Here is an 18,015-nt window from a genome sequence, read left to right as displayed (position 1 = left end):
GATGAGGCTGAGCAACAGCTTTCCAGGCTAGCTCTTTCTGCCTGCGAGCTATCTGCAGACGTTTGCATTTTCGGAGCAGGGCTGCCGGAGGCACCCGGCACAGACCACCTAAGCTACGTTTGAAGTTTGTGGGGACAAGACAAGCAAGCAGCCCCAGTCTCTGTGCCTCTGTGCGAGCAGTGCCGTGGGCATATGAGGCTGAGAAACGGCTTTACAGGCTAGCTCTTTCTGCCTGTGAGCTATCTGCAGACTTTCCAATTTCGGAGCAGGGCTTCCGGAGGTTCTCGTCACGGACCACCTAAGCTACATTTGATGTTTGAGTGGGCAAGACAAGCAGGCAGCCCCAGTCTCTGTGCCTCTGTGCGAGCAGTGCCAGGGGCAGATGAGGCTGAGCAACAGCTTTCCAGGCTAGCTTTTTCTGCCTGCCAGCTACCTGAAGACGTTCGCATTTTCGGAACAGGGCTGCCGGAGGCGCCCGGCACGGACCACCTAAGCTACGTTTGAAGTTTGAGGGGGCAAGACAAGCAAGCAGCCCCAGTCTCTGTGCCTCTGTGCGAGCAGTGCCATGGGCAGATGAGGCTAAGCAACAGCTTTCCAGGCTAGCTCTTTCTGCATGCGAGCTATCTGCAGACGTTCGCATTTTCAGAGCAGGACTGCCAGAGGATCCCGGCACGGAATACCAAATTTATGTTTGAGGTTTGAGGGGGCAAGACAAGCAAGCAGCCCCAGTCTCTGTGCCTCTGTGCGAGCAGTGTCATGGGCATATGAGGCTGAACAACAGTTTTCCAGGCTAGCTCTTTCTGCATGTGGCCTATCTACAGACGTTCGCATTTTCAGAGCAGGGCTGCCGGAGGATCCCGACACAGACCACCAAAGCTACGTTTGAAGTTTGAGTTGACAAGACAAGCAAGCAGCCCCAGTCTCTGTGACTCTGTGCGAGCAGTGCCATGGGCAGATGAGGCTTAGCAACAACTTTCCAGGCTAGCTCTTTCTGGCTGCCAGCTATCTGCAAACGTTCGCATTTTCGGAGCAGGGCTGCTGGAGGCGCCCGGCACAGACCACCTAAGCTACGTTTGAAGTTTGAGGGACAAGACAAGCAAGCAGCCCCAGTCTCTGTGCCTCTGTGCGAGCAGTGCCATGGGCAGATGAGGCTGAGCAACAGCTTTCCAGGCTAGCTCTTTCTGCCTGCGAGCTATCTGCAGACGTTCGCATTTTTGGATCAGGGCTGCCGGAGGCGCCTGGCACAGACCACCTAAGCTACGTTTGAAGTTTGAGGGGACAAGACAAGCAAGCAGTCCCAGTCTCTGTGCCTCTGTGCGAGCAGTGCCATGGGCAGATGAGGCTGAGCGACAGCTTTCCAGGCTAGCTCTTTCTAGCTGCGAGTTATCTGCAGACGTTCGCATTTTCGGAGCAGGGCTCCCAGAGGCACCCAGCACAGACCACCTAAGATATGTTTGAAGTTTGAGGGGACAAGACAAGCAAGCAGCCCCAGTCTCTGTGCCTCTGTGAGAGCAGTGCCAGGGGCAGATGAGGCTGAGCAACAGCTTTCCAGGCTAGCTTTTTCTGCCTGCCAGCTACCTGAAGACGTTCGCATTTTCGGAACAGGGCTGCCGGAGGCGACCGGCACGGACCACCTAAGAAACGTTTGAAGCTTGAGGGGACAAGACAAGCAAGCAGCCCCAGTCTCTGTGCCTCTGTGCGAGCACTGCCATGGGCAGATGAGGCTGAGCAACAGCTTTCCAGGCTAGCTCTTTCTGCCTGCGAGCTATCTGCAGACGTTCGCATTTTCAGAGCAGGACTGCCAGAGGATCCCAGCACGGCATACCAAATTTATGTTTGAGGTTTGAGGGGGCAAGACAAGCAAGCAGCCCCAGTCTCTGTGCCTCTGTGCGAGCAGTGTCATGGGCATATGAGGCTGAGCAACAGCTTTCCAGGCTAGCTCTTTCTGCATGCGGCCTATCTACAGACGTTCGCATTTTCAGAGCAGGGCTGCCGGAGGATCCCGACACAGACCACCAAAGCTACGTTTGAAGTTTGAGTTGCCAAGACAAGCAAGCAGCCCCAGTCTCTGTGACTCTGTGCGAGCAGTGCCATGGGCAGATGAGGCTTAGCAACAACTTTCCAGGCTAGCTCTTTCTGGCTGCCAGCTATCTGCAAACGTTCGCATTTTCGGAGCAGGGCTGCTGGAGGCGCCAGGCACAGACCACCTAAGCTACGTTTGAAGTTTGAGTTGACAAGACAAGCAAGCAGCCCCAGTCTCTGTGCCTCTGTGCGAGCAGTGCCATGGGCAGATGAGGCTGAGCAACAGCTTTCCAGGCTAGCTCTTTCTGCCTGCGAGCTATCTGCAGACGTTTGCATTTTTGGAGCAGGGCTGCCGGAGGCGCCTGGCACAGACCACCTAAGCTACGTTTGAAGTTTGAGGGGACAAGACAAGCAAGCAGTCCCAGTCTCTGTGCCTCTGTGCGAGCAGTGCCATGGGCAGATGAGGCTGAGCAACAGCTTTTCAGGCTAGCTCTTTCTAGCTGCGAGTTATCTATAGACGTTCGCATTTCCAGAGCAGGACTGCCAGAGGATCCCGGCACGGAATACCAAATTTATGTTTGAGGTTTGAGGGGGCAAGACAAGCAAGCAGCCCCAGTCTCTGTGCCTCTGTGCGAGCAGTGCCATGGGCAGATGAGGCTGAGCAACAGCTTTCCAGGCTAGCTCTTTCTGCCTGCGAGCTATCTGCAGACGTTTGCATTTTCGGAGCAGGGCTGCCGGAGGCACCCGGCACAGACCACCTAAGCTACGTTTGAAGTTTGTGGGGACAAGACAAGCAAGCAGCCCCAGTCTCTGTGCCTCTGTGCGAGCAGTGCCATGGGCATATGAGGCTGAGCAACGGCTTTACAGGCTAGCTCTTTCTGCCTGTGAGCTATCTGCAGACTTTCCAATTTCGGAGCAGGGCTTCCGGAGGTTCTCGTCACGGACCACCTAAGCTACATTTGATGTTTGAGGGGGCAAGACAAGCAGGCAGCCCCAGTCTCTGTGCCTCTGTGCGAGCAGTGTCATGGGCATATGAGGCTGAACAACAGTTTTCCAGGCTAGCTCTTTCTGCATGCGGCCTATCTACAGACGTTCGCATTTTCAGAGCAGGACTGCCGGAGGATCCCGACACAGACCACCAAAGCTACGTTTGAAGTTTGAGTTGACAAGACAAGCAAGCAGTCCCAGTCTCTGTGACTCTGTGCGAGCAGTGCCATGGGCAGATGAGGCTTAGCAACAACTTTCCAGGCTAGCTCTTTCTGGCTGCCAGCTATCTGCAAACGTTCGCATTTTCGGAGCAGGGCTGCTGGAGGCGCCCGGCACAGACCACCTAAGCTACTTTTGAAGTTTGAGGGGACAAGACAAGCAAGCAGCCCCAGTCTCTGTGCCTCTGTGCGAGCAGTGCCATGGGCAGATGAGGCTGAGCAACAGCTTTCCAGGCTAGCTCTTTCTGCCTGCGAGCTATCTGCAGACGTTCGCATTTTTGGATCAGGGCTGCCGGAGGCGCCTGGCACAGACCACCTAAGCTACGTTTGAAGTTTGAGGGGACAAGACAAGCAAGCAGTCCCAGTCTCTGTGCCTCTGTGCGAGCAGTGCCATGGGCATATGAGGCTGAGCGACAGCTTTCCAGGCTAGCTCTTTCTAGCTGCGAGTTATCTGCAGACGTTCGCATTTTCAGAGCAGGGCTCCCAGAGGCACCCAGCACAGACCACCTAAGCTATGTTTGAAGTTTGAGGGGACAAGACAAGCAAGCAGCCCCAGTCTCTGTGCCTCTGTGAGAGCAGTGCCAGGGGCAGATGAGGCTGAGCAACATCTTTCCCGGCTAGCTTTTTCTGCCTGCCAGCTACCTGAAGACGTTCGCATTTTCGGAACAGGGCTGCCGGAGGCGACCGGCACGGACCACCTAAGAAACGTTTGAAGCTTGAGGGGACAAGACAAGCAAGCAGCCCCAGTCTCTGTGCCTCTGTGCGAGCACTGCCATGGGCAGATGAGGCTGAGCAACAGCTTTCCAGGCTAGCTCTTTCTGCCTGCGAGCTATCTGCAGACGTTCGCATTTTCAGAGCAGGACTGCCAGAGGATCCCAGCACGGCATACCAAATTTATGTTTGAGGTTTGAGGGGGCAAGACAAGCAAGCAGCCCCAGTCTCTGTGCCTCTGTGCGAGCAGTGTCATGGGCATATGAGGCTGAGCAACAGCTTTCCAGGCTAGCTCTTTCTGCATGCGGCCTATCTACAGACGTTCGCATTTTCAGAGCAGGGCTGCCGGAGGATCCCGACACAGACCACCAAAGCTACGTTTGAAGTTTGAGTTGCCAAGACAAGCAAGCAGCCCCAGTCTCTGTGACTCTGTGCGAGCAGTGCCATGGGCAGATGAGGCTTAGCAACAACTTTCCAGGCTAGCTCTTTCTGGCTGCCAGCTATCTGCAAACGTTCGCATTTTCGGAGCAGGGCTGCTGGAGGCGCCAGGCACAGACCACCTAAGCTACGTTTGAAGTTTAAGGGGACAAGACAAGCAAGCAGCCCCAGTCTCTGTGCCTCTGTGCGAGCAGTGCCATGGGCAGATGAGGCTGAGCAACAGCTTTCCAGGCTAGCTCTTTCTGCCTGCGAGCTATCTGCAGACGTTTGCATTTTTGGAGCAGGGCTGCCGGAGGCGCCTGGCACAGACCACCTAAGCTACGTTTGAAGTTTGAGGGGACAAGACAAGCAAGCAGTCCCAGTCTCTGTGCCTCTGTGCGAGCAGTGCCATGGGCAGATGAGGCTGAGTGACAGCTTTCCAGGCTAGCTCTTTCTAGCTGCGAGTTATCTGCAGACGTTCGCATTTTTGGAGCAGGGCTCCCAGAGGCACCCAGCACAGACCACCTAAGCTATGTTTGAAGTTTCAGGGGACAAGACAAGCAAGCAGCCCCAGTCTCTGTGCCTCTGTGAGAGCAGTGCCAGGGGCAGATGAGGCTGAACAACAGCTTTCCAGGCTAGCTTTTTCTGCCTGCCAGCTACTTGAAGACGTTCGCATTTTCGGAACAGGGCTGCCGGAGGCGACCGGCACGGACCACCTAAGAAACGTTTGAAGCTTGAGGGGACAAGACAAGCAAGCAGCCCCAGTCTCTGTGCCTCTGTGCGAGCACTGCCATGGGCAGATGAGGCTGAGCAACAGCTTTCCAGGCTAGCTCTTTCTGCCTGCGAGCTATCTGCAGACGTTCGCATTTTCAGAGCAGGACTGCCAGAGGATCCCAGCACGGCATACCAAATTTATGTTTGAGGTTTGAGGGGGCAAGACAAGCAAGCAGCCCCAGTCTCTGTGCCTCTGTGCGAGCAGTGTCATGGGCATATGAGGCTGAGCAACAGCTTTCCAGGTTAGCTCTTTCTGCATGCGGCCTATCTACAGACGTTCGCATTTTCAGAGCAGGGCTGCCGGAGGATCCCGACACAGACCACCAAAGCTACGTTTGAAGTTTGAGTTGCCAAGACAAGCAAGCAGCCCCAGTCTCTGTGACTCTGTGCGAGCAGTGCCATGGGCAGATGAGGCTTAGCAACAACTTTCCAGGCTAGCTCTTTCTGGCTGCCAGCTATCTGCAAACGTTCGCATTTTCGGAGCAGGGCTGCTGGAGGCGCCAGGCACAGACCACCTAAGCTACGTTTGAAGTTTGAGGGGACAAGACAAGCAAGCAGCCCCAGTCTCTGTGCCTCTGTGCGAGCAGTGCCATGGGCAGATGAGGCTGAGCGACAGCTTTCCAGGCTAGCTCTTTCTAGCTGCGAGTTATCTATAGACGTTCGCATTTCCAGAGCAGGACTGCCAGAGGATCCCGGCACGGAATACCAAATTTATGTTTGAGGTTTGAGGGGGCAAGACAAGCAAGCAGACCCAGTCTCTGTGCCTCTGTGCGAGCAGTGCCATGGGCAGATGAGGCTGAGCAACAGCTTTCCAGGCTAGCTCTTTCTGCCTGCGATCTATCTGCAGACGTTTGCATTTTCGGAGCAGGGCTGCCGGAGGCACCCGGCACAGACCACCTAAGCTACGTTTGAAGTTTGTGGGGACAAGACAAGCAAGCAGCCCCAGTCTCTGTGCCTCTGTGCGAGCAGTGCCGTGGGCATATGAGGCTGAGAAACGGCTTTACAGGCTAGCTCTTTCTGCCTGTGAGCTATCTGCAGACTTTCCAATTTCGGAGAAGGGCTTCCGGAGGTTCTCGTCACGGACCACCTAAGCTACATTTGATGTTTGAGGGGGCAAGACAAGCAGGCAGCCCCAGTCTCTGTGCCTCTGTGCGAGCAGTGCCAGGGGCAGATGAGGCTGAGCAACAGCTTTCCAGGCTAGCTTTTTCTGCCTGCCAGCTACCTGAAGACGTTCGCATTTTCGGAACAGGGCTGCCGGAGGCTCCCGGCACGGACCACCTAAGCTACGTTTGAAGTTTGAGGGGGCAAGACAAGCAAGCAGCCCCAGTCTCTGTGCCTCTGTGCGAGCAGTGCCATGGGCAGATGAGGCTAAGCAACAGCTTTCCAGGCTAGCTCTTTCTGCCTGCGAGCTATCTGCAGACGTTCGCATTTTCAGAGCAGGGCTGCCGGAGGCGCCCGGCACGGACCACCTAAGCTACGTTTGAAGTTTGAGGGGACAAGACAAGCAAGCAGTCCCAGTCTCTGTGCCTCTGTGCGAGCAGTGCCATGGGCAGATGAGGCTGAGCAACAGCTTTCCAGGCTAGCTTTTTCTGCCTGCGAGCTATCTGCAGACGTTCGCATTTTCAGAGAATGACTGCCAGATTATCCCGGCATGGAATACCAAATTTATGTTTGAGGTTTGAGGGGGCAAGACAAGCAAGCAGTCCCAGTCTCTGTGCCTCTGTGCGAGCAGTGCTATGGGCAGATGAGGCTAAGCAACAGCTTTCCAGGCTAGCTCTTTCTGCCTGCGAGCTATCTGCAGACGTTCGCATTTTCGGAGCAGGGCTGCCGGAGGCGCCCGGCACGGACCACCTAAGCTACGTTTGAAGTTTGAGGGGGCAAGACAAGCAAGCAGCCCCAGTCTCTGTGACTCTGTGCGAGCAGTGCCATGGGCAGATGAGGCTAAGCAACAGCTTTCCAGGCTAGCTCTTTCTGCCTGCGAGCTATCTGCAGACGTTCGCATTTTCGGAGCAGGGCTGCCGAAGGCGCCCGGCACGGACCACCTAAGCTACGTTTGAAGATTGAGGTTGCAAGACAAGCAAGCAGCCCCAGTCTCTGTGCCTCTGTGAGAGCAGTGCCAGGGGCAGATGAGGCTGAGCAACAGCTTTCCAGGCTAGCTTTTTCTGCCTGCCAGCTACCTGAAGACGTTCGCATTTTCGGAACAGGGCTGCCGGAGGCGCCCGGCACGGACCACCTAAGAAACGTTTGAAGCTTGAGGGGACAAGACAAGCAAGCAGCCCCAGTCTCTGTGCGTCTGTGCAAGCAGTGTCATGGGCATATGAGGCTGAGCAACAGTTTTCCAGGCTAGCTCTTTCTGCATGCGGCCTATCTACAGACGTTCGCATTTTCAGAACAGGGCTGCCGGAGGATCCCGGCACGGACCACCTAAGCTACGTTTGAAGTTTGAGGGGACAAGACAAGCAAGCAGCCCCAGTCTCTGTGCCTCTGTGCGAGCAGTGCCATGGGCAGATGAGGCTGAGCAACAGCTTTCCAGGCTAGCTCTTTCTGCCTGCGAGCTATCTGCAAAAGTTCGCATTTTCGGAGCAGGGCTGCTGGAGGCGCCTGGCACAGACCACCTAAGCTACGTTTGAAGTTTGAGGGGACAAGACAAGCAAGCAGTCCCAGTCTCTGTGCCTCTGTGCGAGCAGTGCCATGGGCAGATGAGGCTGAGCGACAGCTTTTCAGGCTAGCTCTTTCTGGCTGCGAGCTATCTGCAGACGTTCGCATTTTCAGAGCATGACTGCCAGATTATCCCAGCACGGAATACCAAATTTATGTTTGAGGTTTGAGGGGGCAAGACAAGCAAGCAGCCCCAGTCTCTGTGCCTCTGTGCGAGCAGTGCCATGGGCAGATGAGGCTAAGCAACAGCTTTCCAGGCTAGCTCTTTCTGCCTACGAGCTATTTGCAGACGTTCGCATTTTCAGAGCAGGACTGCCAGAGGATCCCAGCACGGAATACCAAATTTATGTTTGAGGTTTGAGGGGGCAAGACAAGCAAGCAGCCCCAGTCTCTGTGCCTCTGTGCGAGCAGTGCCATGGGCAGATGAGGCTAAGCAAGAGCTTTCCAGGCTAGCTCTTTCTGCCTGCGAGCTATCTGCAGACGTTCGCATTTTCGGAGCAGGGCTGCCGAAGGCGCCCGGCACGGACCACCTAAGCTACGTTTGAAGATTGAGGTTGCAAGACAAGCAAGCAGCCCCAGTCTCTGTGCCTCTGTGAGAGCAGTGCCAGGGGCAGATGAGGCTGAGCAACAGCTTTCCAGGCTAGCTTTTTCTGCCTGCCAGCTACCTGAAGACGTTCGCATTTTCGGAACAGGGCTGCCGGAGGCGCCCGGCACGGACCACCTAAGAAACGTTTGAAGCTTGAGGGGACAAGACAAGCAAGCAGCCCCAGTCTCTGTGCCTCTGTGCGAGCAGTGTCATGGGCATATGAGGCTGAGCAACAGTTTTCCAGGCTAGCTCTTTCTGCATGCGGCCTATCTACAGACGTTCGCATTTTCAGAACAGGGCTGCCGGAGGATCCCGGCACGGACCACCTAAGCTACGTTTGAAGTTTGAGGGGACAAGACAAGCAAGCAGCCCCAGTCTCTGTGCCTCTGTGCGAGCAGTGCCATGGGCAGATGAGGCTGAGCAACAGCTTTCCAGGCTAGCTCTTTCTGCCTGCGAGCTATCTGCAAACGTTCGCATTTTCGGAGCAGGGCTGCTGGAGGCGCCTGGCACAGACCACCTAAGCTACGTTTGAAGTTTGAGGGGACAAGACAAGCAAGCAGTCCCAGTCTCTGTGCCTCTGTGCGAGCAGTGCCATGGGCAGATGAGGCTGAGCGACAGCTTTTCAGGCTAGCTCTTTCTGGCTGCGAGCTATCTGCAGACGTTCGCATTTTCAGAGCATGACTGCCAGATTATCCCAGCACGGAATACCAAATTTATGTTTGAGGTTTGAGGGGGCAAGACAAGCAAGCAGCCCCAGTCTCTGTGCCTCTGTGCGAGCAGTGCCATGGGCAGATGAGGCTAAGCAACAGCTTTCCAGGCTAGCTCTTTCTGCCTACGAGCTATTTGCAGACGTTCGCATTTTCAGAGCAGGACTGCCAGAGGATCCCAGCACGGAATACCAAATTTATGTTTGAGGTTTGAGGGGGCAAGACAAGCAAGCAGCCCCAGTCTCTGTGCCTCTGTGCGAGCAGTGCCATGGGCAGATGAGGCTAAGCAAGAGCTTTCCAGGCTAGCTCTTTCTGCCTGCGAGCTATCTGCAGACGTTCGCATTTTCGGAGCAGGGCTGCCGGATGCGCCCGGCATGGGCCACCTAAGCTACGTTTGAAGTTTGAGGGTGCAAGACAAGCAAGCAGCCCCAGTCTCTGTGCCTCTGTGCGAGCAGTGCCGTGGGCAGATGAGGCTGAGCAACGGCTTTCCAGGCTAGCTCTTTCTGCCTGCGAGCTATCTGCAGACGTTCGCATTTTCGGAGCAGGGCTTCCGGAGTTTCTCTTCACGGACCACCTAAGCTACATTTGATGTTTGAGGGGGCAAGACAAGCAAGCAGACCCAGTCTCTGTGCCTCTGTACGAGCAGTGCAGGGGCAGATGAGGCTGAGCAACAGCTTTCCAGGCTAGCTCTTTCTGCCTGCCAGCTACGTGAAGACGTTCGCATTTTCGGAGCAGGGGTGCCGGAGGCGCCCGGCACGGATCACCTAAGAAACGTTTGAAGCTTGAGGGGACAAGACAAGCAAGCAGCCCCAGTCTCTGTGCCTCTGTGCGAGCAGTGCCATGGGCAGATGAGGCTGAGCAACAGATTTCCAGGCTAGCTCTTTCTGGCTGCGAGCTATCTGCAGACGTTCACATTTTCAGAGCAGGACTGCCAGATTATCCCGGCACGGAATACCAAATATATGTTTGAGGTTTGAGGGGGCAAGACAAGCAAGCAGCCCCAGTCTCTGTGCCTCTGTGCGAGCAGTGCCATGGGCAGATGAGGCTAAGCAACAGCTTTCCAGGCTAGCTCTTTCTGCCAGCGAGCTATCTGCAGACGTTCGCATTTTTGGAGCAGGGCTGCCGGAGGAGCCTGGCACAGACCACCTAAGCTACGTTTGAAGTTTGAGGGGACAAGACAAGCAAGCAGCCCCAGTCTCTGTGCCTCTGTGCGAGCAGTGCCATGGGCAGATGAGGCTGAGCAACAGCTTTCCACGCTAGCTCTTTCTGCCTGCGAGCTATCTGCAGACGTTTGCATTTTTGGAGCAGGGCTGCCGGAGGCGCCTGGCACAGACCACCTAAGCTACGTTTGAAGTTTGAGGGGACAAGACAAGCAAGCAGTCCCAGTCTCTGTGCCTCTGTGCGAGCAGTGCCATGGGCAGATGAGGCTGAGCGACAGCTTTCCAGGCTAGCTCTTTCTAGCTGCGAGTTATCTGCAGACGTTCGCATTTTCGGAGCAGGGCTCCCAGAGGCACCCAGCACAGACCACCTAAGCTATGTTTGAAGTTTGAGGGGACAAGACAAGCAAGCAGCCCCAGTCTCTGTGCCTCTGTGAGAGCAGTGCCAGGGGCAGATGAGGCTGAGCAACAGCTTTCCAGGCTAGCTTTTTCTGCCTGCCAGCTACCTGAAGACGTTCGCATTTTCGGAACACGGCTGCCGGAGGCGACCGGCACGGACCACCTAAGAAACGTTTGAAGCTTGAGGGGACAAGACAAGCAAGCAGCCCCAGTCTCTGTGCCTCTGTGCGAGCACTGCCATGGGCAGATGAGGCTGAGCAACAGCTTTCCAGGCTAGCTCTTTCTGCCTGCGAGCTATCTGCAGACGTTCGCATTTTCAGAGCAGGACTGCCAGAGGATCCCAGCACGGCATACCAAATTTATGTTTGAGCTTTGAGGGGGCAAGACAAGCAAGCAGCCCCAGTCTCTGTGCCTCTGTGCGAGCAGTGTCATGGGCATATGAGGCTGAGCAACAGCTTTCCAGGCTAGCTCTTTCTGCATGCGGCCTATCTACAGACGTTCGCATTTTCAGAGCAGGGCTGCCGGAGGATCCCGACACAGACCACCAAAGCTACGTTTGAAGTTTGAGTTGCCAAGACAAGCAAGCAGCCCCAGTCTCTGTGACTCTGTGCGAGCAGTGCCATGGGCAGATGAGGCTTAGCAACAACTTTCCAGGCTAGCTCTTTCTGGCTGCCAGCTATCTGCAAACGTTCGCATTTTCGGAGCAGGGCTGCTGGAGGCGCCAGGCACAGACCACCTAAGCTACGTTTGAAGTTTGAGGGGACAAGACAAGCAAGCAGCCCCAGTCTCTGTGCCTCTGTGCGAGCAGTGCCATGGGCAGATGAGGCTGAGCAACAGCTTTCCAGGCTAGCTCTTTCTGCCTGCGAGCTATCTGCAGACGTTTGCATTTTTGGAGCAGGGCTGCCGGAGGCGCCTGGCACAGACCACCTAAGCTACGTTTGAAGTTTGAGGGGACAAGACAAGCAAGCAGTCCCAGTCTCTGTGCCTCTGTGCGAGCAGTGCCATGGGCAGATGAGGCTGAGCGACAGCTTTCCAGGCTAGCTCTTTCTAGCTGCGAGTTATCTGCAGACGTTCGCATTTTCGGAGCAGGGCTCCCAGAGGCACCCAGCACAGACCACCTAAGCTATGTTTGAAGTTTGAGGGGACAAGACAAGCAAGCAGCCCCAGTCTCTGTGCCTCTGTGAGAGCAGTGCCAGGGGCAGATGAGGCTGAGCAACAGCTTTCCAGGCTAGCTTTTTCTGCCTGCCAGCTACCTGAAGACGTTCGCATTTTCGGAACAGGGCTGCCGGAGGCGACCGGCACGGACCACCTAAGAAACGTTTGAAGCTTGAGGGGACAAGACAAGCAAGCAGCCCCAGTCTCTGTGCCTCTGTGCGAGCACTGCCATGGGCAGATGAGGCTGAGCAACAGCTTTCCAGGCTAGCTCTTTCTGCCTGCGAGCTATCTGCAGACGTTCGCATTTTCAGAGCAGGACTGCCAGAGGATCCCAGCACGGCATACCAAATTTATGTTTGAGGTTTGAGGGGGCAAGACAAGCAAGCAGCCCCAGTCTCTGTGCCTCTGTGCGAGCAGTGTCATGGGCATATGAGGCTGAGCAACAGCTTTCCAGGCTAGCTCTTTCTGCATGCGGCCTATCTACAGACGTTCGCATTTTCAGAGCAGGGCTGCCGGAGGATCCCGACACAGACCACCAAAGCTACGTTTGAAGTTTGAGTTGCCAAGACAAGCAAGCAGCCCCAGTCTCTGTGACTCTGTGCGAGCAGTGCCATGGGCAGATGAGGCTTAGCAACAACTTTCCAGGCTAGCTCTTTCTGGCTGCCAGCTATCTGCAAACGTTCGCATTTTCGGAGCAGGGCTGCTGGAGGCGCCAGGCACAGACCACCTAAGCTACGTTTGAAGTTTGAGGGGACAAGACAAGCAAGCAGCCCCAGTCTCTGTGCCTCTGTGCGAGCAGTGCCATGGGCAGATGAGGCTGAGCAACAGCTTTCCAGGCTAGCTCTTTCTGCCTGCGAGCTATCTGTAGACGTTTGCATTTTTGGAGCAGGGCTGCCGGAGGCGCCTGGCACAGACCACCTAAGCTACGTTTGAAGTTTGAGGGGACAAGACAAGCAAGCAGTCCCAGTCTCTGTGCCTCTGTGCGAGCAGTGCCATGGGCAGATGAGGCTGAGCGACAGCTTTCCAGGCTAGCTCTTTCTAGCTGCGAGTTATCTATAGACGTTCGCATTTCCAGAGCAGGACTGCCAGAGGATCCCGGCACGGAATACCAAATTTATGTTTGAGGTTTGAGGGGGCAAGACAAGCAAGCAGCCCCAGTCTCTGTGCCTCTGTGCGAGCAGTGCCATGGGCAGATGAGGCTGAGCAACAGCTTTCCAGGCTAGCTCTTTCTGCCTGCGAGCTATCTGCAGACGTTTGCATTTTCGGAGCAGGGCTGCCGGAGGCACCCGGCACAGACCACCTAAGCTACGTTTGAAGTTTGTGGGGACAAGACAAGCAAGCAGCCCCAGTCTCTGTGCCTCTGTGCGAGCAGTGCCGTGGGCATATGAGGCTGAGAAACGGCTTTACAGGCTAGCTCTTTCTGCCTGTGAGCTATCTGCAGACGTTCCAATTTCGGAGCAGGGCTTCCGGAGGTTCTCGTCACGGACCACCTAAGCTACATTTGATGTTTGAGGGGGCAAGACAAGCAGGCAGCCCCAGTCTCTGTGCCTCTGTGCGAGCAGTGCCAGGGGCAGATGAGGCTGAGCAACAGCTTTCCAGGCTAGCTTTTTCTGCCTGCCAGCTACCTGAAGACGTTCGCATTTTCGGAACAGGGCTGCCGGAGGCGCCCGGCACGGACCACCTAAGCTACGTTTGAAGTTTGAGGGGGCAAGACAAGCAAGCAGCCCCAGTCTCTGTGCCTCTGTGCGAGCAGTGCCATGGGCAGATGAGGCTAAGCAAAGGCTTTCCAGGCTAGCTCTTTCTGCCTGCGAGCTATCTGCAGACGTTCGCATTTTCGGAGCAGGGCTGCCGGAGGCGCCCGGCACGGACCACCTAAGCTACGTTTGAAGTTTGAGGGGACAAGACAAGCAAGCAGTCCCAGTCTCTGTGCCTCTGTGCGAGCAGTGCCATGGGCAGATGAGGCTGAGCGACAGCTTTCCAGGCTAGCTCTTTCTGCCTGCGAGCTATCTGCAGACGTTCGCATTTTCAGAGAATGACTGCCAGATTATCCCGGCATGGAATACCAAATTTATGTTTGAGGTTTGAGGGGGCAAGACAAGCAAGCAGTCCCAGTCTCTGTGCCTCTGTGCGAGCAGTGCTATGGGCAGATGAGGCTAAGCAACAGCTTTCCAGGCTAGCTCTTTCTGCCTGCGAGCTATCTGTAGACGTTCGCATTTTCGGAGCAGGGCTGCCGGAGGCGCCCGGCACGGACCACCTAAGCTACGTTTGAAGTTTGAGGGGGCAAGACAAGCAAGCAGCCCCAGTCTCTGTGCCTCTGTGCGAGCAGTGCCATGGGCAGATGAGGCTAAGCAACAGCTTTCCAGGCTAGCTCTTTCTGCCTGCGAGCTATCTGCAGACGTTCGCATTTTCGGAGCAGGGCTGCCGGAGGCGCCCGGCACGGACCACCTAAGCTACGTTTGAAGATTGAGGTTGCAAGACAAGCAAGCAGCCCCAGTCTCTGTGCCTCTGTGAGAGCAGTGCCAGGGGCAGATGAGGCTGAGCAACAGCTTTCCAGGCTAGCTTTTTCTGCCTGCCAGCTACCTGAAGACGTTCGCATTTTCGGAACAGGGCTGCCGGAGGCGCCCGGCACGGACCACCTAAGAAACGTTTGAAGCTTGAGGGGACAAGACAAGCAAGCAGCCCCAGTCTCTGTGCCTCTGTGCGAGCAGTGTCATGGGCATATGAGGCTGAGCAACAGTTTTCCAGGCTAGCTCTTTCTGCATGCGGCCTATCTACAGACGTTCGCATTTTCAGAACAGGGCTGCCGGAGGATCCCGGCACGGACCACCTAAGCTACGTTTGAAGTTTGAGGGGACAAGACAAGCAAGCAGCACCAGTCTCTGTGCCTCTGTGCGAGCAGTGCCATGGGCAGATGAGGCTGAGCAACAGCTTTCCAGGCTAGCTCTTTCTGCCTGCGAGCTATCTGCAAACGTTCGCATTTTCGGAGCAGGGCTGCTGGAGGCGCCTGGCACAGACCACCTAAGCTACGTTTGAAGTTTGAGGGGACAAGACAAGCAAGCAGTCCCAGTCTCTGTGCCTCTGTGCGAGCAGTGCCATGGGCAGATGAGGCTGAGCGACAGCTTTTCAGGCTAGCTCTTTCTGGCTGCGAGCTATCTGCAGACGTTCGCATTTTCAGAGCATGACTGCCAGATTATCCCAGCACGGAATACCAAATTTATGTTTGAGGTTTGAGGGGGCAAGACAAGCAAGCAGCCCCAGTCTCTGTGCCTCTGTGCGAGCAGTGCCATGGGCAGATGAGGCTAAGCAACAGCTTTCCAGGCAAGCTCTTTCTGCCTACGAGCTATTTGCAGACGTTCGCATTTTCGGAGCAGGACTGCCAGAGGATCCCAGCACGGAATACCAAATTTATGTTTGAGGTTTGAGGGGGCAAGACAAGCAAGCAGCCCCAGTCTCTGTGCCTCTGTGCGAGCAGTGCCATGGGCAGATGAGGCTAAGCAACAGCTTTCCAGGCTAGCTCTTTCTGCCTGCGAGCTATCTGCAGACGTTCGCATTTTCGGAGCAGGGCTGCCGGAGGCGCCCGGCATGGGCCACCTAAGCTACGTTTGAAGTTTGAGGGGGCAAGACAAGCAAGCAGCCCCAGTCTCTGTGCCTCTGTGCGAGCAGTGCCATGGGCAGATGAGGCTAAGCAACAGCTTTCCAGGCTAGCTCTTTCTGCCTGCGAGCTATCTGCAGACGTTCGCATTTTCGGAGCAGGGCTGCCGGAGGCGCCCGGCACGGACCACCTAAGCTACGTTTGAAGATTGAGGTTGCAAGACAAGCAAGCAGCCCCAGTCTCTGTGCCTCTGTGAGAGCAGTGCCAGGGGCAGATGAGGCTGAGCAACAGCTTTCCAGGCTAGCTTTTTCTGCCTGCCAGCTACCTGAAGACGTTCGCATTTTCGGAACAGGGCTGCCGGAGGCGCCCGGCACGGACCACCTAAGAAACGTTTGAAGCTTGAGGGGACAAGACAAGCAAGCAGCCCCAGTCTCTGTGCCTCTGTGCGAGCAGTGTCATGGGCATATGAGGCTGAGCAACAGTTTTCCAGGCTAGCTCTTTCTGCATGCGGCCTATCTACAGACGTTCGCATTTTCAGAACAGGGCTGCCGGAGGATCCCGGCACGGACCACCTAAGCTACGTTTGAAGTTTGAGGGGACAAGACAAGCAAGCAGCCCCAGTCTCTGTGCCTCTGTGCGAGCAGTGCCATGGGCAGATGAGGCTGAGCAACAGCTTTCCAGGCTAGCTCTTTCTGCCTGCGAGCTATCTGCAAACGTTCGCATTTTCGGAGCAGGGCTGCTGGAGGCGCCTGGCACAGACCACCTAAGCTACGTTTGAAGTTTGAGGGGACAAGACAAGCAAGCAGTCCCAGTCTCTGTGCCTCTGTGCGAGCAGTGCCATGGGCAGATGAGGCTGAGCGACAGCTTTTCAGGCTAGCTCTTTCTGGCTGCGAGCTATCTGCAGACGTTCGCATTTTCAGAGCATGACTGCCAGATTATCCCAGCACGGAATACCAAATTTATGTTTGAGGTTTGAGGGGGCAAGACAAGCAAGCAGCCCCAGTCTCTGTGCCTCTGTGCGAGCAGTGCCATGGGCAGATGAGGCTAAGCAACAGCTTTCCAGGCAAGCTCTTTCTGCCTACGAGCTATTTGCAGACGTTCGCATTTTCAGAGCAGGACTGCCAGAGGATCCCAGCACGGAATACCAAATTTATGTTTGAGGTTTGAGGGGGCAAGACAAGCAAGCAGCCCCAGTCTCTGTGCCTCTGTGCGAGCAGTGCCATGGGCAGATGAGGCTAAGCAACAGCTTTCCAGGCTAGCTCTTTCTGCCTGCGAGCTATCTGTAGACGTTCGCATTTTCGGAGCAGGGCTGCCGGAGGCGCCCGGCACGGACCACCTAAGCTACGTTTGAAGTTTGAGGGGGCAAGACAAGCAAGCAGCCCCAGTCTCTGTGCCTCTGTGCGAGCAGTGCCATGGGCAGATGAGGCTAAGCAACAGCTTTCCAGGCTAGCTCTTTCTGCCTGCGAGCTATCTGCAGACGTTCGCATTTTCGGAGCAGGGCTGCCGGAGGCGCCCGGCACGGACCACCTAAGCTACGTTTGAAGATTGAGGTTGCAAGACAAGCAAGCAGCCCCAGTCTCTGTGCCTCTGTGAGAGCAGTGCCAGGGGCAGATGAGGCTGAGCAACAGCTTTCCAGGCTAGCTTTTTCTGCCTGCCAGCTACCTGAAGACGTTCGCATTTTCGGAACAGGGCTGCCGGAGGCGCCCGGCACGGACCACCTAAGAAACGTTTGAAGCTTGAGGGGACAAGACAAGCAAGCAGCCCCAGTCTCTGTGCCTCTGTGCGAGCAGTGTCATGGGCATATGAGGCTGAGCAACAGTTTTCCAGGCTAGCTCTTTCTGCATGCGGCCTATCTACAGACGTTCGCATTTTCAGAACAGGGCTGCCGGAGGATCCCGGCACGGACCACCTAAGCTACGTTTGAAGTTTGAGGGGACAAGACAAGCAAGCAGCACCAGTCTCTGTGCCTCTGTGCGAGCAGTGCCATGGGCAGATGAGGCTGAGCAACAGCTTTCCAGGCTAGCTCTTTCTGCCTGCGAGCTATCTGCAAACGTTCGCATTTTCGGAGCAGGGCTGCTGGAGGCGCCTGGCACAGACCACCTAAGCTACGTTTGAAGTTTGAGGGGACAAGACAAGCAAGCAGTCCCAGTCTCTGTGCCTCTGTGCGAGCAGTGCCATGGGCAGATGAGGCTGAGCGACAGCTTTTCAGGCTAGCTCTTTCTGGCTGCGAGCTATCTGCAGACGTTCGCATTTTCAGAGCATGACTGCCAGATTATCCCAGCACGGAATACCAAATTTATGTTTGAGGTTTGAGGGGGCAAGACAAGCAAGCAGCCCCAGTCTCTGTGCCTCTGTGCGAGCAGTGCCATGGGCAGATGAGGCTAAGCAACAGCTTTCCAGGCAAGCTCTTTCTGCCTACGAGCTATTTGCAGACGTTCGCATTTTCAGAGCAGGACTGCCAGAGGATCCCAGCACGGAATACCAAATTTATGTTTGAGGTTTGAGGGGGCAAGACAAGCAAGCAGCCCCAGTCTCTGTGCCTCTGTGCGAGCAGTGCCATGGGCAGATGAGGCTAAGCAACAGCTTTCCAGGCTAGCTCTTTCTGCCTGCGAGCTATCTGCAGACGTTCGCA

This window comes from Opisthocomus hoazin, chromosome 13 (genome assembly GCF_030867145.1).
Source record: "Opisthocomus hoazin isolate bOpiHoa1 chromosome 13, bOpiHoa1.hap1, whole genome shotgun sequence".
Lineage (NCBI taxonomy): Eukaryota > Metazoa > Chordata > Aves > Opisthocomiformes > Opisthocomidae > Opisthocomus > Opisthocomus hoazin.
The sequence above is the reverse complement of the archived record's forward strand: the minus strand, read 5'-3'. Positions refer to the sequence as shown.